This window comes from Lissotriton vulgaris, chromosome 8 (assembly GCF_964263255.1).
Source record: "Lissotriton vulgaris chromosome 8, aLisVul1.2, whole genome shotgun sequence".
Classification (NCBI taxonomy): Eukaryota; Metazoa; Chordata; class Amphibia; order Caudata; family Salamandridae; genus Lissotriton; species Lissotriton vulgaris.
In genome coordinates this window covers 1,302,260,144-1,302,278,932 of record NC_141696.1, presented here as the reverse complement: position 1 = coordinate 1,302,278,932, position 18,789 = coordinate 1,302,260,144, and the positions used below count along the sequence as shown (strand labels likewise).

General features: G+C 48.5%; 1 protein-coding gene across 1 annotated transcript in view; it reads left to right on the top strand.

Annotated features, from left to right (window-relative positions):
• The window catches only part of DDX10 (DEAD-box helicase 10), an 832,256-nt gene that overhangs the window by 142,106 nt on the left and 671,361 nt on the right, over positions 1 to 18,789 (top strand). The window lies entirely within an intron of this gene.

The window sequence follows — 18,789 nt, the reverse complement described above, 5'->3', positions numbered from 1 at the left end:
CAATGGCTTTCGATGGCTCAATACTAGAATGACTGGCTAATTTTCTGTCCAAGCTCGATCCTGACCTGAGCTCGGACTTAGCGATGAGCAAGCCACATAATTCTTAGTGAGAATGGAGCCAGACCCATGGCTGCATCCTAAAATGCAAAGTACGAGCGGAGTCATTTAAAAAACCAACCTTGTAAATAATAAAATAAAGGTCATGAGAAATATTACTCATTGAAACTAAAAAAAACTATTATTTTTTAAATTTATCGGCCTAATACATTAGTTTGCATTACTGCTTGAGTGACATTTAATTAAATTGGCCCCATTTCTAAACATAATTTTAGAATGAATTACGGAACAATTCCCTTACTAAGAGTGAGCTAAGAGACGGTTAATATTTTGCTGTACACTATATAAATGGTCTGTTATGAAGAAACCTACGTTATCCACTTGCCGCGATGCGGTGGTTTAGCTGAGTGGGCGGGGCCTCGTCTGCCAACGGATGTGCGCAGCACTATGGCGGTTGTGCTCGCGACGGCTGTAGGCCGACAAACGCAGCAAAGGGGTTAAAGGTTTGAAAGCACATATCGAGGGTATTTGTTTTAGTATAGCCCTTGCTCTGAGCGGAATCATTTCTCGGTCTTCCTAAAACTTTGCAGTTAATGAAATAGAGGCACATTAAAATAAAGTGGTTGCCGAGAATTACACGAATTGGAGTAGTTGGGTAGTCCAGGTCAAAGCCCACATTCCTTGGTCACATAAAGTGCAATTAAGGCTCCGAGCTCATCTCCCCCAGTCTCTCCGAACCAACAATGGCTTCTGCCTGGGTGCGGTTCATTTGGTAAGTATTTTTTAATTTGTTGGTACAAGCCAGCAAGCCACATCTATGAAAAAACATCTGTCTTGTTCCCCATAATGCAAAGCTAAAAGTAAGAGAAGTAGAATACTTTGTATGTCAATCACTGGTCGCACCATTCAGTTAGCAAATGATGTATCAGATGTACTGAACAATGGTTGCAAAATTCTGGTCTATATTTTCAGTATTTTAGCGACCATTGTGGAATTTTTCAAACCGGACTATGGACTAATAGGTTGGTTTGCAAAATTCTGAATGTTAGTGGGTCACAATAAGCCCTACCTCATCAATATTCATGAGGTAGGTTGCAAATTACCGCTCGCTAGGATTAGATGCTATCACAGGGACGGTGGCCTGATGTGGTCAGCAGACCACCACATCTGTGATCACATTTCAGTATAGCACTTTCTTTTAATGAAGCACTTTTTCCTTAAAGGTAAAAAGTCTACTGTTAAGAAAAAAAAATACTTTAAAAAACATTTAAGCGTCGACCCACTGCCCACTCTCAAACTTTTTTTTTTTCTTCATTCTCCCAGGGGAAGTTGGTCCCACAGGGGTTACGAATGGGTTACCACCTCCTTTGAGGTGTTTGTAAAATGTCAATGTTTTGCTGTCCTCTTTCTTTCCGCTTATGTCTATCTGCATTCTTTCTTTCCACTTTCTTATTTCCACCTTATTTTCTGTCTACGTTTTCTCTTGTTCCAACTTCTCTTTCTTTATTTCTACTTTCTCTATCTTTCATGTTTCTTTCTGCTTTGTGGTAGGTACAGGCGAGTCCTTCCCTGTTCATCGGACCCATGAGTCCAATACCAAAATAGCCTTTGCAGAGGCCTCAATGCACAGTCTTGCTTATGACTCCAATGTTTACTCACATCGCCTGTAGCACATGCCAATTCACAAAATGTTTTTTTCTTGTGTAAGTATGTTTTACTCCCGGAAGTTCTGGAGTGAGTGGTGTCTAAGTCATGTGCAAACACACAACTAATCGCAGTGTAAGCTTTTGGAGTTGAGCCTACTATTCTTTTTTGACCCGGGTTTGCTCCCGTCAGTGCCTCATGCACCCTTTCACATATTACTTAAGGATCAAACAGCTATGAGTCGGGTCTAGTGCATTTGACATATGTATCTGCTGTTAGGTCTGGCTTCACAGTACAGCTGTCATCTGATCTTATGTTATCAACAGAAAAGGAGCTTAAATATGTACTACTCCATGAGGGAATTTTGTGCCCCTGACATGTTGATTGCCTTGAGTACAGAAACCGATTGATCAAAAGTTCTGTGCTTGCTTAGAAGAGTGCTTGTTGCACTCTTATTTGCTCCTTTGGGGTTTTCCCTTCACCTAACATGACCGCTCCTAGAGGCAGCTTGCACATAGGAGTATCTAATAGAGACGTCTAGTCACAGATTCCTTACCTTAGCAGTACCTCAGAAATATCCCTAGGCGTCAGATTGGATCCAGAAATTATTTGTGAGCAGTACCCCTGCACACCGGTAGGTGGCTTAGTTTGGTATCGCCCATGCCGAAAATGATGTGCATTGTGCCTAATAAGGCATCACCCCAGTACGCTGACGTCAGTTCTTTTCTTAAGCATCAGTCAGAGCAGATTTGGAGAAGAGCTACCCTCAGTCACTATTTACTGACCTTTTTCAACCTTTTTGTCAAAGACTTTTAAAGACATTGTTTCCTGGTGTCCCAGGATGTCCACAAGGAAGGATGTTTTATTCCCTGGAGAGCCTGTCACTAGCAGATGGTGGTGACAGAGCCACACCGTGTCTGCCTCTGGTGTCTCGAGCGTGACCACAATGCCATGACCTTGAGGGTTCTGTCCCTCAAACTCCTTGCTGCTCGAGGCTGCAACAGTCTTGATCCTGGTCGAAAGGAAGGTCCCGTTATTTTTCGCGGAGCCATCAATCTTCATCAAAGCCATCCAGGCATTTGGGTAAATCCCACAAGAAACGAAAAGGCAAGAAGTTATAGAGATCTTCGAATTCGCCCCGTCCGTCGAAGTCATCTGATGATACAACGGAACGTCTGCATTCAAGGCCTTGCTCCACGGTCATCTCTGCACCGGGGCTGTCTCCATGCCTCTCCGAGTTTTCTGGAGTCCAAGCAACCCCGGTGCAATGCCATGAACTTTTTTTGAGGCCATGTACCTCCTATTTGGGTGGCCCATCCCCACTGGTGGGCCTTTGTACTTTGCAGCGTCGGCAGGGGCCCCTACTGTTTTTTTGTTGTTGGTGGGCTCGCCTACGTCACTATTCTAACCTCTTGGATCAATGGCCAAACCTGGACCAACACTGGTCGATCTATTTTAATCTTCCCTTGCGCTTGTCTCTTTGCCCTTGTTCCCAGCAACGCCACCCCCATTCATATTCACAACTCTGAAACACAACCGGATGGGCGTGATTCAATGCTGACTCCGGCGCAAACTAGAGCCATTCCCTCCAGGCTGGAGTCTAAACACTATTCCTATGGGCTAGGACTTAGGGAAGATTGGGAGGAGCCACTGGACCCTTGTATTTATAAGGGTCCTATGGCTCCTCACAATCTGGTGTGATAATTTAGCAGATGCCAGTGAACTGTACACCTCCCCAGATACTGGCTTGGTCTCTCCTCCTACCGTAGCTACGGAAGAGAGAGCCTCATTTGGAGTGGTGGTGAAAAGGGCAGCTGTGGTCCTGGAACTTACGCTACCCTCTGTGGCTGTCAAGATTCACATCATGATGGAGGTGTTTCAACCGGGAGTCATCCCATCCAAATCGCCTTTACCGTTTTAATGAGGCCCTCACATGTCCTACTCGAACCTGGGCCAAAGCCCTACACAGGGACTCCTGTGAAAAGGACAATAGTCCGCTGCTATCGCCCCATCCCAGTGGACCCCAACTTCCTCACTCTGTACCCCTCTCTGGAGAGCTTGGTGATCCAAGCTTCCACGTTAAAATTAAGTCCTCACGTATGCCCTACCACGCCACCGGACAGGGAATCCACTTAGGCAAGAGGATGTTTTCTTCCACTGGCCTGGCACTGCGGTCAATTAACACTGCATGCCTTTTGGGTCGATATCGCCACTCGCTCTGGGACTCTGTTGCGCAGGTGCTGCCTATGAACTTAATGGAGGCCCGAGCCATACTCTCCCAAGCTATTGCTGATAGGAGGGATGCAGCTCAGTTCGCCATTTGCTGTGGACTGGATACGACCGACTCACTGAGCAGAGCGGTTTCATTGTTAATGGCCCTTCGGTGCTATGCCTGGTTGAGAACCACAGGCCTTTCAGGTGATGTTCCAGCCTTCCTCATGGGCATCCCTTTGATGGCTTCCATCTCTTGGGAGACAAGGCGGACTCAATGCTGGGTCGCCTCAAGGAAAGCATAGCTACGGCTAGGTCCTTGAGCCTTTCCATGTCCCCTTGCCAAACCTGTCTGCCTTTCGCTTCTTTTGTGGTCACAGAAGGCGCTTCCAGCTGTGTCTCTCCCTGCCCAGCACGCAAGCTTCCCAGCCTGTGGCAGAGGAGGTGATACCTACATGCTTATGGGTTAGGCAGCCAGAGATCAGGCCAGTCCACCACTCCGCCAGCAGCGGCACCTTCCAAGCCTCTTTACTTTGCCTTCCGAACATCATGGGCACTCACTGGGAGGCAGCATACACTATCACCTGCACCTCTGGAGATTAATAACATCCGACCGCTGTGTTCTTCAGATTGCCCCTTCGTAGCTAACCTTTCACCCATGATAGCTACTTGTGACAGGCTGACAGTGAACACAACTCCTTATCCATAAGGAAGTGGCAACTCGTTTTGCCAAGGGAGCCATAGAGTGGGTGCTAGCATCAGAAGTACATCATGGCTGCTATTCCTGCTACTTTCTGGTACCCAAGAAGGACGGTAACCAACATCCTATCCCAGACCTGTGACCTCTAAATTTCTTCCTGAAGAAGGATAAATTCAAAATGCTCATGCTGGCTGTCCTAGATCTGGGCAACTGGATGGTAGCATTGGACTTGCAGGACGCATACTTCCTCGTCCTACCTGTCCACAGACTTTACCTGTGGTTCACAGTAGCACTTTTAGTTCACCATGCTTCCCCTTGGCCTTATCAGCATCCCTCAGGTGTTCACTAAGGTGATGGCAGTGGTTGCAACGCCACCTTGGAGATCAGAGGTACAAGTCTTCCCTTATCTCGACGAGTGGCTGTTAAAGGCGAGCTCGCCCCAGGCAGTCGTCTCCCACCTCTAGGCTACCGCGGACCTCCAGCACTCACTGGGGTTCACTATCAACGTGCCTAATCCACACCTTCCCCCCTCTCAAATTCTCCCTTTTATCTGGACTGTTCTGGACTCAGTGCAGTTTCGGACTTCTCCTCTCAAACGGCGAGTCCAGGATATTCAAGCTGGGATATGATATGCTTCAATCTCTATTCTGGATTCCGGTGTGACTGACTTTGAGGCTGCTGGACCTCATGGTCTCCCGAATCTTACCTGTGACACGTGCCTGCTGGCATATGCGAGCTCTGCAGTGGGACCTGAAGTTCCAGTGGGTACAGCATCAGAAGAATCTCTCCAACATGGCCCAGATCTCTGAGGAAACTGCACAAGACCTGCATTGGTCTGACGATCCTTGATTTGGTCAAAATCAATCAATCAATCAATCAATCAATCAATCAATCACTGCATTTCTAAAGCTTTCTACTTACCCGTGAGGGTCTCAAGGCACGGGGGGGCCCTATTGATCGAAAAGCCAGGTCTTGAGAAGTCTTCTGAAGGCCAGCAGGTCCTGAGTCTGTCTTGGGCTGGTAGGGAGGGCGTTCCAGGTCTTGGCAGCGAGGTAGGAGAAAGAACTGTGGCGAGGGCGAGGTTGGCTGAGCGGAAGCTTCAGGTGGGGGTGTGGAAGCTGAGTTGGTTGTTGAGGTAGGTAGGTCCGGTGTTGTGTAGTTCTTTGTGTGCGTGGATGAAGAGTTTGAAGGTGATTCTCTTGTTGATGGGGAGCCAGTGCAGGCCTCTCAGGTGGGGTGTGATGTGGCTGCGTCGGGGGATGTCGAGGATCAGTCGTGCCGAGGCGTTCTGGATTCGTTGTAGTCGTCTCAGGAGCTTTGTTGTTGTTCCTGAGTAGAGGGCGTTCCCGTAGTCGAGTCTGGTGGTGATGAGGGCCTGGGTGACGGTTTTTCTTGTGTCGAGAGGGATCCATTTGAAGATTCTGCGGAGCATTCGGAGGGAGTTGAAGCAGGACGCGGAGACGTCGTTGACTTGCCTGGTCATGGAGAGGGTGGAGTCGAGGATGACCCCAGGTTGCGTGCGTGGTCTGTGGGTTCCGGGGCTGTGCCTAACGATGTGGGCCACCAATAGTCGTCCCAGGCTGATGGGGTGGGTCCGAGAATGAGGACCTCCGTCTTGTCTGAATTGAGCTTCAGTCCGCTGTCCTTCATCCAGTCGGCTACGGCCTTCATTCCTCTGTGGAGGTTGGCTTTGGCAGCGTGGGGGTCTTCGGTGAGGGATATGATCAGCTGGATGTCGTCGGCATAGGAGATGATGTTGAGGTTATGTTTTCGTGCGACGTGGGCGAGCGGTGCCATGTAGATATTGAACAGCGTTGGGCTGAGGGAGGATCCCTGTGGGACGCCGCAGATGATCTCAGTGGTTTTTTGAGCGGAAGGGTGGGAGGCGGACGCTCTGGGTTGTGCCGGAGAGGAAGGATGTGGTCCAGGCCAGGGCCCTTTCTTTAATTCCGGCGTCATGGAGCCTGATGATAGGTCCAGGATGATGAGGGCAGCTGTTTCTCCTTTGTCCATCAGGATCTTGATGTCGTGAGTGGCGGCGATGAGGGCGGTCTTGGCGCTGTGGTTGCTGCGAAAGCCGGATTGGGAGGGGTCCTGGGTGTTGTCTTCGAGGTAGCGGGTTAGCTGTTTGTTGACAATGTTCTCTGTCACTTTTGCTGGGAACGGGAATAGGGAGATGGGCCGGAAGTTCTTGAGGTCCTTGGGGTCCTCTTTGAGCTTCTTCAGAAGGGCGTTGATCTCGGCGTGCTTCCAGCTTTCCGGGAAGGTTGTTGTCTCGAAGGAACTATTGATTGTTTTCCAGAGGTGGGGCGCGATAGTTGTGCTGGCTTTGTTGAAGACGTGATGAGGGCTGGGGTCGGATGGGGATCCCGAGTAGATGGAGTTCATGGTTTTGATGGTGTCTTAGTCGCTGACGTTGGACCAGGTGGTCAGGCGACTGGTGCGGGTGGTGGACTCGGTGGTGGGTGCGGGGGTGTCGGAGTTGAAGCTGTCGTGGATGTCGGTGATCCTGCAGTGAAAGAAGGTGGCCAGGGAGTCAGACCCCTTTTCCTTCTCCAACCAGCTCTCACAGAAGTGACAGATGGGTCATCCTGGGAGAAGTGGAGATCAGAGGACTCGTGTCTTTGAGGGAATCCAGACTCCACTTCAACCTGATGGAGCTGCGACAGATCCGACTGTCATTGAAAGCCTTTCTACCCTCCATCAAATGAAGGCTGCAGGTGTTCATGGACAACACCGCCATGTGGTACTGCAACAAACAAGGCGTAGTAGGGTCGCGGACCCTTTATCATGAGACCCTGTGTCCCTGGACTTGGCTGGAATGTCAGGACATTTCCCTGGTGGTTCAATACATGGCGGGATCTCTGAACACCAGAGTGAACGAACTCCTGTGAAGATGCCTAGCGGATCTCGAATTAACCCTCAATCTGGAGGTGGTGCAGTCTCTTTCAGCAGTTGGGAGGACCTTGCTTAGATCTGCCCTCCACCGCCCAGAACGTGCAATGTCAGCACTTCTGCATGCAAGAGTTTCCATGGCGGCCCTCGCTCGGAGATGGTTCAGGAACGTCCAGGCCTAAGTCATTCTTGTGGCTCCCAATTTGAGTTCGGAGAGTCTGGTATCCCAAGCTGTTGAGCATGGCCATCAGTCCTCCAATCAGGCTGCCCCTTTGGGAGGCTCTTCTGTCGCAGCAGCAGGGGAGGGTCCTGACCCTGCAACTGTTAGCACCTATGCGTGGAGATTGAGTAGCAACAGTTGACAGCTTTTGACCTTTTCCCAAAAATGTGTGATGTTATCTTGGCAGTTCGGCATCCCTCCACCAAGGCAGTATTCACTGGCTGTTGGCGCAGATGTGTGTCATGTGCAAAGCCAAACAGGTTGACCTCTTATCAGCCCACTTTCTCAAGGTTTGTTGTTTATCCTTACCCTTGCCCAGTAGGGCTCTGCATTGGACACCTTAAAGGTTTACTTATCAGCCATCTCCGCCTTCCTGCGGGCACCAGATCAACCCTCCCTCTTCAAATAGGCTCCTTAAGTCTCCAGCACGTTTCCATCCACTCTGTTCGGAATACCCCAAAGGGACCTTAACTTGGTCCTTACTTTTCTGCTGTGTGCTCCCTTTAAGCCGCTTCATACCTCCCATGTTAGGCTTCTGACTTCAGACGGTCTTTCTGGTGGCAATTACATCTGCCATGAGGGTCAGTGAACTGCAGGCCCTGCCATCTCTGCCTCCATATGTGTCTTTCTTCCCAGACTACTTGGTCATTCGGACTCTAGCATCCTTTTTGCTGAAGGTAGCCACCCTGTTCCACGTGGGCCAGTCCATCACTTTGCTTACTTGTTACTCTCTACATCATCTCTCTTAAGAAGAGGTACTTCACTGGCTGGACCCGCTATTGTTCTACCTTGACCGCACAAAATTGTTCATTGTGGATGTCCACTATTGGGGGGATATGTTGTAGCCATGAAAGGAGGAAGGCCGTGAAGTGAAGAAACAAACAATCTCCCGATGGAGTGTACTCTGCATGACTATGCATTGGCCGAGTAACAGCCCCCGGAGGGCTTGCATGCTCATTCCAGCAGAGTAAAGGCTGTGACCACTGCCTTGGCATGCTTAGTTCTGGTCCTGGACATCTGCCAGGCAGCAAAGTGGGCTTCGCTGCCACATTCACTAAACACTACTGCCTGGACAGTCGAGATGGGCTCTTTGCCCTTTTAGTCCTGCAGAACTGTCTGGTTTAAACCATGTTTGCAGACCCACCTCCAGGAGGGTATTGCTTATGTATCTATTCTAAGGTAAGGAGTCATCAGCTAGCAGTCTCTATCGGATGTACAAGTTACTAACCTCGTGGAACAGCTTATCTGGTAGAGACTTTATCTAGCTTCAGATTGCTTACTGACCCACCCATCCTCTCGTCGAATAGGTTTTAGAGCATTTTTGGGGCCCTAGATCCACACACCAGTGGTCAGTGTTTTCCGTGGCATTGCACTTCTGGCGTGAAAAGTTGCAAAAATAAACTGACATCACTGCACTGGGGTGGTGCCTATTTAGGCACCTGTGGTCGGGGCTCTCCTAACCGCCCCACCCTCCCCCCTTGAGCTGTGGCTAGACCCTGGATCTAAATCGCAGTCCAAACCTTAATGCTTGTATTTAGGCTCTCTTTATTTCTTGACAAAAGGGGTAATCTCAGGCAGTCTCTTGGCAAAGGGGTAATCTCAGGCAGTCTCTTTAAGTAGGTCTCTTTGAGTCCCAAAAAGAACAAAACACTTGGCTATAAACTAGGGCTCTTCCCAATGCGACCTTTCAGGGGCCTCTCCTCCGATGTCCTCCTCCAGTGGTTGGATGTACCCAAAACAAGTAAAACAAGAAACAAGGTTCAGGCTCTTTGCCCTTAATAACATACAAAAATGAGGGAGGGGTGGTGCACCTTCACCAAGCGCCTAACATGCCGTGCCTAGCTGGGGGAAACATTTGGTGTGCTTTGGTAGCCTCTGACCCGCTCCCACAAACCCCGTAATATCCCCGAGCATGCAGACTGCACTTGCCTGCTACCACGACCCTCCTGGGCCGTAGTTGTGGGAGACTCTGGCTCTTCCTGGTTGGGGAGAGTCGCAGTCCCAAGCGCGTTGCTCCTAGAGCAGTTTTCTTTCGCTGGCTCTGGTTCGACGTCCTCTCTGTCCCGCATTGGCTCCCTGAAGGTGAGAAGTTCTCCTTCCTCGCGCTGCACTCCTCGAGGCTCCTTCCGCTCGCCACCATCCGCGTCTTCCACACCTGCTCCTCCGGTCGAACGCCGAGTTCGCTCTTCTCCGCCTTTTTCAGCCATCAGCTCACCTGCGTCTTCTCCAGCCGCTCGACCGCTGACCACACTTCCGGTCGCGTCTTCCATGGCGGCCATATTGGGTCGGTCGGGCGCTTGATCCGACGGTTCGAAACTCTCACAGCACCGTACATGTAATTTCTGGCGCTGACGAAGCAGCGCTGCGCCACTTAACGCCACACAGGGGTACTGCTCATGAAAGATTTCCAGATTCAGTCTGATGCCAGGGAATAATTCTAAGGTAAGAAATCTGCGGCTAGATAGTCTATACCAGATAATGTGTTACTGAAGGTAAGTAACTTGTTTGTTTGGGATCTGCTTCCCTTTATTTGTGGTCTCATGATTGCAGTACAGACGCTCCCCTATCCTGTGTCCTCCTCCTTGTGACCTTCGTAGAAACACGCAACAATTTACTTTGCAGCCCTGTTTGAGATTGGCTAAACTACACTGGCTTCCTGTCAAGCAACGCTCCCTTTTTAAAACTGGTTGTATGGTTTTTCAGGCTCGTCAGGGCACTGCCCCCGCCTTTATTTCCTCTCTGATCCACGATTATGTCCCTACAAGAGAGCTTCGTTCTTCCTCTAAATCCCTCCTGCAAACTCCGCGTTTTAAACGTAAAAAGTGGGGTGGAGCCAATTTTTCAACTCTGGCTCCCACCTTTTGGAACTCCCTCCCGGACCACCTACGTTCGGCCACACAATATACATCCTTCCGCAAAGACTTAAAAACGTTCTTGTTTCAACAGGCTTTCCCCTTGTAATCTGTCCATCCTGTTTTTCGCCTGGTTCACTTCGTCCTCAGTTGCTGGGTTTACCACTATAGCGCCAAGAAACCGTACGGTGAACGCTGCGCTCTACAAATATTTTAAATTAGAAATTAAATGTAACTCAAGGCTAATCACCCTACCCTTTCTCAACTCATCACGGGAGGGGGGCAGAGATCAGCAAGCTTTACAACCTCCAACCTATTCTCTGACTAGATGGGTAAGGGGGGAGTTAAGATAGTTTCTCTGCAGTGGCTGGTTTGCTTCTCCAAGACTCCACCTTTATGGGGAGGCTATAGGATGAGCATATCTGCCTAAGAGCTCTCCTATGCGTGTTTTGCATTGTCGTGAGCTTTGAGTTACCAGCTCACAAATCGTCATGGTTCTCTTACATTTCACATGTAAAATCAGCAAATATAACCACCTGCCTTGTGGGCCATGACCCGTAAGGGGATATAACCACCTGCGGAGAAAATGGAATGTCTTGAAGTCTTGGCGTCTTGGCGATGAACACAGATGCCTCCCATTGTTCAATTGCTATGTGAAGCCCCCTGTACTCCAATCGAGGCCTCCTCTCTTCTCAAGAAAATCTGGTCTCAAAATGAGGTACTGGGGGAGCGCCTTTGGCCTGTGCCTGCTGGTGTGAATGTGTCCATTTTTATTTTATTTTTTAGATTCTGTTTCAGTCTATCACTGCTGCACCACCATTACCAGTTACCATATGAGCATGCGCAAAATTAATGGACAAAAAAAAGCCAGGGCATATATGTTTTTGGGATGTATTTATCATTCTCATTTCTATTACTGGCACTCGGACAAAGCGCTGGTGGGTGTAAATGTTATGTCACCCTAGATATTGTTCAGGGGGGAAATGCCCAGGTGGGATGAAAAAGTGATCCCTCTCTGGGTTTCTTTTTGCGCGAGTTTATCTTAGTAAGCCAAAGATATAAGGGTGGGGTTGATGTAAAATTAAACAGCCGGTATGTTGGAATATTTTCTTCTGTTCACATCACTCCCAAAGCTTGCAGCTACTATGCTGTTTCTTTTTATCACTGTTCCAATTCACATTGTGTTCAATAAAATAAGATTTTGTTTTTAAAATAAAATCTTTAAAATGCATCCTTTGTTTCCTAGTTTTCTTGAGTGTGCCTTTCTAATGTGAGGATTTGCGTTCCTCTATTTGTCCCTGTGACATTTTATGTAACTGATTATTACCGGAAACATATCTCACTCTAGTAATACTCACCGTGTTGTCAGGTGCTTGCAGTCCAACTGGCTCTCTTTCTTAGATTGGCACACTGGTGAAGTCCTTAGTCCCAGGCAATCTAGAAAGTATACTTTCCAGGTTGTATTCTAGAGAATCTTGGGAACGTTTTAACAGTAGCAATGGGAAGGAATTGGAGTACCATGCATTGCCTGCCAGGTGACCATGAAACCGCGTTTGTGGGGAGGGGCTAGGACAATGAGAAACAGTAAGAAAGATAAATTATGTTTAGTCAGAGTCTCCGTCAGTAAATAAATGCAGGCAATACAGAAAGCTGCTTACAATTAACCCTGGGCGTAGGACTACGCTCCGCTCTCAGAGCATGCGTAGAATGCACAACTACGCACAGTGCAAAAACGCGCAGCGTAGCGGGCATTTTTTGCTTGCTCGCGGTCCTCATTGTCAAGTTGGCGACCGCGAGCGAGCAAAATAACATCCCGGCGAGACTTTTTCCTCGTTCGCAATCAGCAACATCAAGTTGCCGATCGCGAGCGTGGAAAATCAACCTCCCAGCGAGATTCTCAACCAGGGGAGGTCAGGTTTCTCATTGCGAGTGGTCGCGTATGCTCACGACCGCTCGCGATGAGAACTACCAGTCCTCATTGAGAAAGCTGCTGTTTGAGTACAAATCTACTCGAGCGGCAGAAAACGACCGCTTGCACTGTGCAAGATGCGGTTTGCAATGATTGCACAGTGGCAGATGCTTGTCTGCACTGTACAATCAGTGCAAATAGCATTTTCCCTACCACACTACACAGTTCGCGTAGCTACACGTAGCTTGCATAGTGAAAAGTGCACTTTGCATAGCGCTACTACCGGAACTACTCCCAGGGTTACTTACAAGACAGTTCAATGGGCGGATCAACTGCTAGAATGGTTTGTGTAGAACCAACAGAGAGTGCCCAAGATATTGCATGATCAGCCAGAGAGGAAAGGTAATGAGTAACCCCCGCCCCCGTCTCCTTGCTGATGAAATTCAAGATATTGATACTCTTTTGATAACTGGTCAGGCCAGTGCAAACCTTTTGTTTTCTAAGTACTTGGGTGCAGAATAAACGTCTTCTGTCTGAAACTCTGCCATCTAGACAAGTATCTCTGACCTTTTCATCGGTCCCACCCTCTTCTTTCTCTTCCCTCCCACATTTCCCCTCCCAGCACCCTGGGCCCTTTGTTAACATAACTTTTTCACCCCTGAAACTTTTTTTCTGTCTTACCAATGCCAAAGAGGTGGTTAAGGTTCAATGGTGCGCAACACTGAAAGTTCAAGCCAGGCTTGAGACAGACGTTTGGGTCAGCTCGAGGTCCTCTTGGAACCTGGAGCCCAAAGAAGCTAAGCTTTCATTGGAGGTGACGTGACCTAATGGCTACAGCTTCCTGCCATGTAACATGGGGATCCAGGTTCGAACCTTTGCCTCGGGTCATCATCCTGTGAAGGCCACAAATATCCCTCTATCAAAGAAAGGCGTACAGGACTCTTTTATGTCCTTGGGAATGGTTCGTGCTATGTAAAACTGCTACAAATAAATGTGGGTTCTGTCCGTATCCCACACTCTGCTATCATCCTCCAAAAATGAATGACAAAGCTTTAACCTCTACTGTCAAAAAAAGGTCTCCATCTAGTGGATGAATTGCACAGTATGAAAATGGAAACTCTGGCATCAATCTCGGCTTCCCTGCTTGATGAAACTATGTAATTCCTAGCCTACTTTATTTCCAGGAGCCTCCTTTATGTTCATGATCGCATATGAGGCACCTGCAGATACATGAGTTCAGGATGTGCGCTGTAAAAAAACCTCTATTATGTTTGATTTAACTGCCTATAATATTGCTCCATCTATAATTGGAATCTAGGCCGGGTACACATGACAACTGAATTGCCTCTTAGTTCACTAATTGCGTTGTCATCAAAATTGTACAGGGATGTTGCGTGTTTAAAAGCTCACTTTTACTAAATACTTCTCAAAGCAGCCATATCATCTGATGTACTGATCTGAAACGATTCCTTGTGTTAAAGAAATTGAATCTCAAGGAGTCAATCTTTTTTCTTTTTTAAACTTTTAATCGTGTTTTTTTTCTTATTCGTTACATTACTGTGTATAGCAACATTGGAGTAATACAGTTAACATGAAGGTAGCATGAGTCCTGTAGTCATTATGCAACGTTGAGTAGTACATGCTTAGGACAAACATCAACTATTCTCTGTGGTTGTACTCCCACTAACGTGTGGGAGAATACTATTGTGAAGAAACACCATGTATGATGTAGAGCCCAGCATATGTAAGAATGGGAAACATCGGTTACATCGCGGTGTTTACACCGCAATACTTTTATAACGTGGGGCATTACAACAAAAGTCATTACAATGACTTGGAGTAGATGGCGCTCTAACCTAAAGAATAGTATGATTTACTGTTCCAACACCTTCCCTACTGTACGTCGACTGGAGTTGGAATAGGAAATCATACTATTCCTAAGTCCAGTGCCCTCCAAAGCAAGTCGTTGTAACGACTTGCGTTGTAATGCCTGCGTTGAGAAGGTATTCGCGGTGTGAAGACCGCCATGTAACATCATATATTTGTATGTATTGACAGCATTGACGGTATGCTGTACGCTGGTGATTGGGAAAGAATTGTGGCCCTTAAGCTAGGCAAAGGAGGAGGTGAACCTCTGAATGAATACTGGGGGATGAGGAGATTCATGGGAAAAAGAGGAACTGTGGGAGAAGGGTGGCAACTAATTAACAGCACAAGTGTGAGTCGAGAGGGAGTTTCAGGGGAATCCTGCATGGGTAAATGGTTCATCAGGTGTGGTGACGTCTATAGTTTCTGCCTGTGGCACCATGCTTGCTCCTACCCCCCGCCGATGAAGTGATGGTTTTGAATGCCTAAGGGCTAACTCTATTTTTGGGAAGTTTGGAGCCCCTTTGCTGCTTGCCAGCCATGTTATTGGGTCTCTTGGCTGCTTCGACACGTTTTGCCAGAGTCTTTCTTCCCTGGGGCATTGCCACTTTGAGCTTTTCATTACTCACTCATTTTTCACCACTGGTGTCCTTCACATAAGTCAGGGAATACTTTGTTGCACGAACGCGGTGAGATATCCTGGATACAATATAATCATTCCTTTCCTTTGAGAAAGGCATGCCTATCAGCCCTTACAGTACTGCCTAACAAAGAGCACCTGCTGTAGCCTTCCTATTAAAATGCACAGTTGACTGTACTATTCAGGTCTGCATGTCACAGAACTATGGGTACTTGGACTTGGTTTTTAATTCACTGGGTGCTCTACCTCTATATTTGTGCTCCCCAATGAGGTTACAGCTTGTATATATTGTTTTAATATGTACTTATCTTCTTCGATTGTCCTGAAGAGAACTGCATTTAAAACAGCCGAAACGCGTCAACAGCACCCATTGAAGGAGTCTTCTAAATCAGAATTTTGTAAAGCATTATTTAGGGCACACACTAAAGAAACAGAGGATAAGCCAATCCTCAGTGTGAATTGTTCAAAGGACTACCTCCCAGTGTGGACTGTGCACTCAATTAGGGAAACAGACACAATTGCCCTAAACAATTTGAAGACTGGAAAAAAGAAAAAAAAAGTGTTTATTTGTTGCACTTTTTTGTGATTTCATGGATTTGTATATATATATCTATCCAAACAAAAATTTGCCTGCTGAAGAGAGAGCCCGCTAACAGGTAGGTCCATTGCCAACTCTTATTTATTACAAATACAGCTGCTGGAAAGAACTGCTCGGCATCACAAAATTAAGTTCCAGCTGCGCCTGACGCGTTTAGTGTAAACTACACTTTATCAAAGGCACCGCCTGCACAAACAATGGCACGGCAGTTTTCGGCACCATTTTAAATGAAATCCCCGCCCAGATGGGCATGGCCACAACTGTGGCATTTTGCGTGATGTGGTCCCGGTATTTCTTCAGTGAGATGCCGTGTCAATGTTCATTTATTCGCAAAATCAAACCCCAGTGGGCTAGTGGTGCTGGGCTGAGGTCCCCGGTGCAGTGGGATTAATGCAAGAAATCGGTGGGTGTTGAGGAGACCTTGATATTTTTGTGTATGTTACTTGCATGATTTGCATGCACATAGTTTGAGGGCTCAGCTCGTTCACAGGCTCTTGGATCCAGAACCGACCATTGGATCCACCTTCGCTCAGCTGTCCCTGTGAATTTGTTAGCTCGCCCACCTCTAGGTAAAGCTAGACTGCTGAAAGTTCTTCAGAGGCTGCACACATGTGCCCTCCAGTCATTGGCCACCTGCCCATAACCACTAGTATTTCATTTTATCAAATGAAGACATTTCCTAGTTTTTCCCATTATTTTTGATTAACTAAAACCAATTGCCAACATTAAAGGAACGTAATAGTTGTTCTGCAGCTGATAAGGGACGAAAGAGATTTGTAACAGTTTTCGAAAGCACTGAGTGAGATGGTGGAGGCTTCCCAATCTGCCATTGAGAGAACATCAGTTCTACCTGAGGCCCTTTTGAGGGATGGGAAGGCCACCTCACCTGCCCCAGTGTCCCTGAAGGTGGAGTGGCGATGCTGGGCACTGCGGCAGGGATATATGTGACTGCCACATGCTGGTCTCATGGTGGCCCCCTGGTCAGTGGATTAAAGTATCTGCTGCTGAGTCTGGTGTGTAACTGTTCCACAGATTCATTTCCTGAGAGTGCAGTGCCTGTGTTGGTGCAGGGTAAGAGGTGTTTCTGTGTGAGTGCAGGGTTGGCAGTGTTACTTTGAGTGCAGGGTGAGCAGTGGGTGCTGATGTGAGGGCAGTAGGAGTGTGTCCGGGTGGTTGCAGGGTGAGAGGTGTGCCTGAGTGAGTGCAGAAAGAGTGTATGCCCATATGAGAAGAGACATGTTCACACTCTGTGCTCACTGGGCTCATGTGGTTTGTGCTCACTGAGGTGAGAGAAGTACATGTGTGAGTACAGGAACAAAGGTGTGCCCTTTAAGTGCGAGGTATGGGTCATGCACATGAGTGCCTGGGGGGGTGGGCATGTGAGAGTGAAATAGGAGAAGTGTGCCAGTGCTAGTACACGGTATTCCTTGTTAGTGCAGGGTGAGTGGTATTCTTGTGTGAGTGCACAGTGAGTGCTGTTCCCTTGTGATTGCAGGGAGACGGGTGTGCCCTTGTGAATGCTGGGTGAGCACCAATCTTGTCGGAGTTCAGTGTAAGCCAGGTCTGTGTGAGTGCAGTGGCAGAAGTGTGTCTGGGTGTGTTCTGGATGGGCAGTGTGCCCTTGTGAGTACAGGGTGAACGGTGAACCGATGTGAGTGCAGGGGATAGGAGTGTTCATGTGAGTACATAGTACTAGCGTGTCGTTGTGACTGGAAGGTGAGCAGTGTGTCTGTGCAGGGTGAATGGTGTGCCTGTGTGAGTGCAGTAGGGATGGGCATTGCTGTATGGGTGCAGGGGGGATATCTGTGTGCATGTGAATGCAGGGTGTGAGGTGTAAGTGTGTTGAGTACAGGGACAAAGGGGGTGCTCTTTGGAAGGGTGAGCCTTGGATTTGAGCGCAGGGGGAATAGTGCATCTCTGCGAGTGAAGTGGGAGGGTTGTGCCTCTGTGAGTCTAGGGGCATTGTTGTGCCCATGTTGAGTGCTGGGTGAAAAGCAGACACATGACTGCAGTGGCAAGTTTGTGCCTATGGAGGCTGGTGTAGGGGTAAGAGGTGTGCTTGTGTGTTTGCAGGGTGAGAGATGTGGCAGCGTGAATAAGTTGATTGTGTGTCCTTGTGAGTGCAGTGTGAGCAGTGTGCTTGTCTGAGTGCAGGGTGAGTGGTATGTGTGTGTGAGTGCAGTGGGAGGGGTTTACGCGTGTGAATGCAGATTGAACGATATGCGTGTATGAGTGCAGTGTGTGAGCTTTGTGTGTGAGTGCAGGGTGAGCGGTATGAGTGTGAGTGGTTTACGTGTGAGTACAGGGTGAGCGGGATGCGTGTGTGAGTGCAGTGGGAGGTGCTTACCTGTATGAGTGCAGGGTGAACGGTATGCATGTGTGAGTGCAGTGGGAGGGGTTTACTTGTGTGATTGCAGGGTGAGCGGTATGCGTGTGAGTGCAGTAGGAGGGGTTTAGGTGTGAGAGTGCAGGGTGAGCGGTATGCGTGTGTGAGTGCAGTGGGGGGGTTTACACGTGTGAGTGCAGGGTGAGTGGTATGCGTGTGTGAGTGCAGTGGGGGGGTTACACGTGTGAGTGCAGGGTGAGCGGTATGCATGTGTGAGTGCAGTGGGAGGTGTTTACCTGTGTGAGTGCAGTGTGAGCGGCATGCGTGTGTGAGTGCAGTACGGAGGGGTTTAGGTGTGAGTGCAGGGTGAGAGGTATGCATGTGTGAGTGCAGTGGGAGGGGTTTACGTGTGTGAGTGCAGGGTGAGCGGTATGCATGTGTGAGTGCAGTGGGAGTCGTTTACCTGTGTGAGTGTAGGGTGAGTGGTATGCATGTGTGAGTGCATTGGGAGGGTGTTTACCTGTGGGAGTGCAGGGTGAGCGGTATGCGTGTGAGTGCAGTGGGAGTGGTTTTAGTGTGTGAGTGTAGGGTGAGCGGTATGCATGTGTGAGTGCAGTGGGAGGGGGGGGGTTACCTGTGTGAGTGCAGGGTGAGAGGTATGCATGTGTGAGTGCAGTGGGAGGGGTTTAATTGTGTGAGTGCAGGGTGAGCGGTATGCGTGTGTGAGTGCAGTGGGAGTGGTTTAAGTGTGTGAGTGTAGGGTGAGTGGTATGCATTTGTGAGTGCAGTGGGAGGGGGGTTTACCTGTGTAACTGCAGGGTGAAAGGTATGCATGTGTGAGTGCAGTGGGAGGGGTTTACCTGTGTGAGTG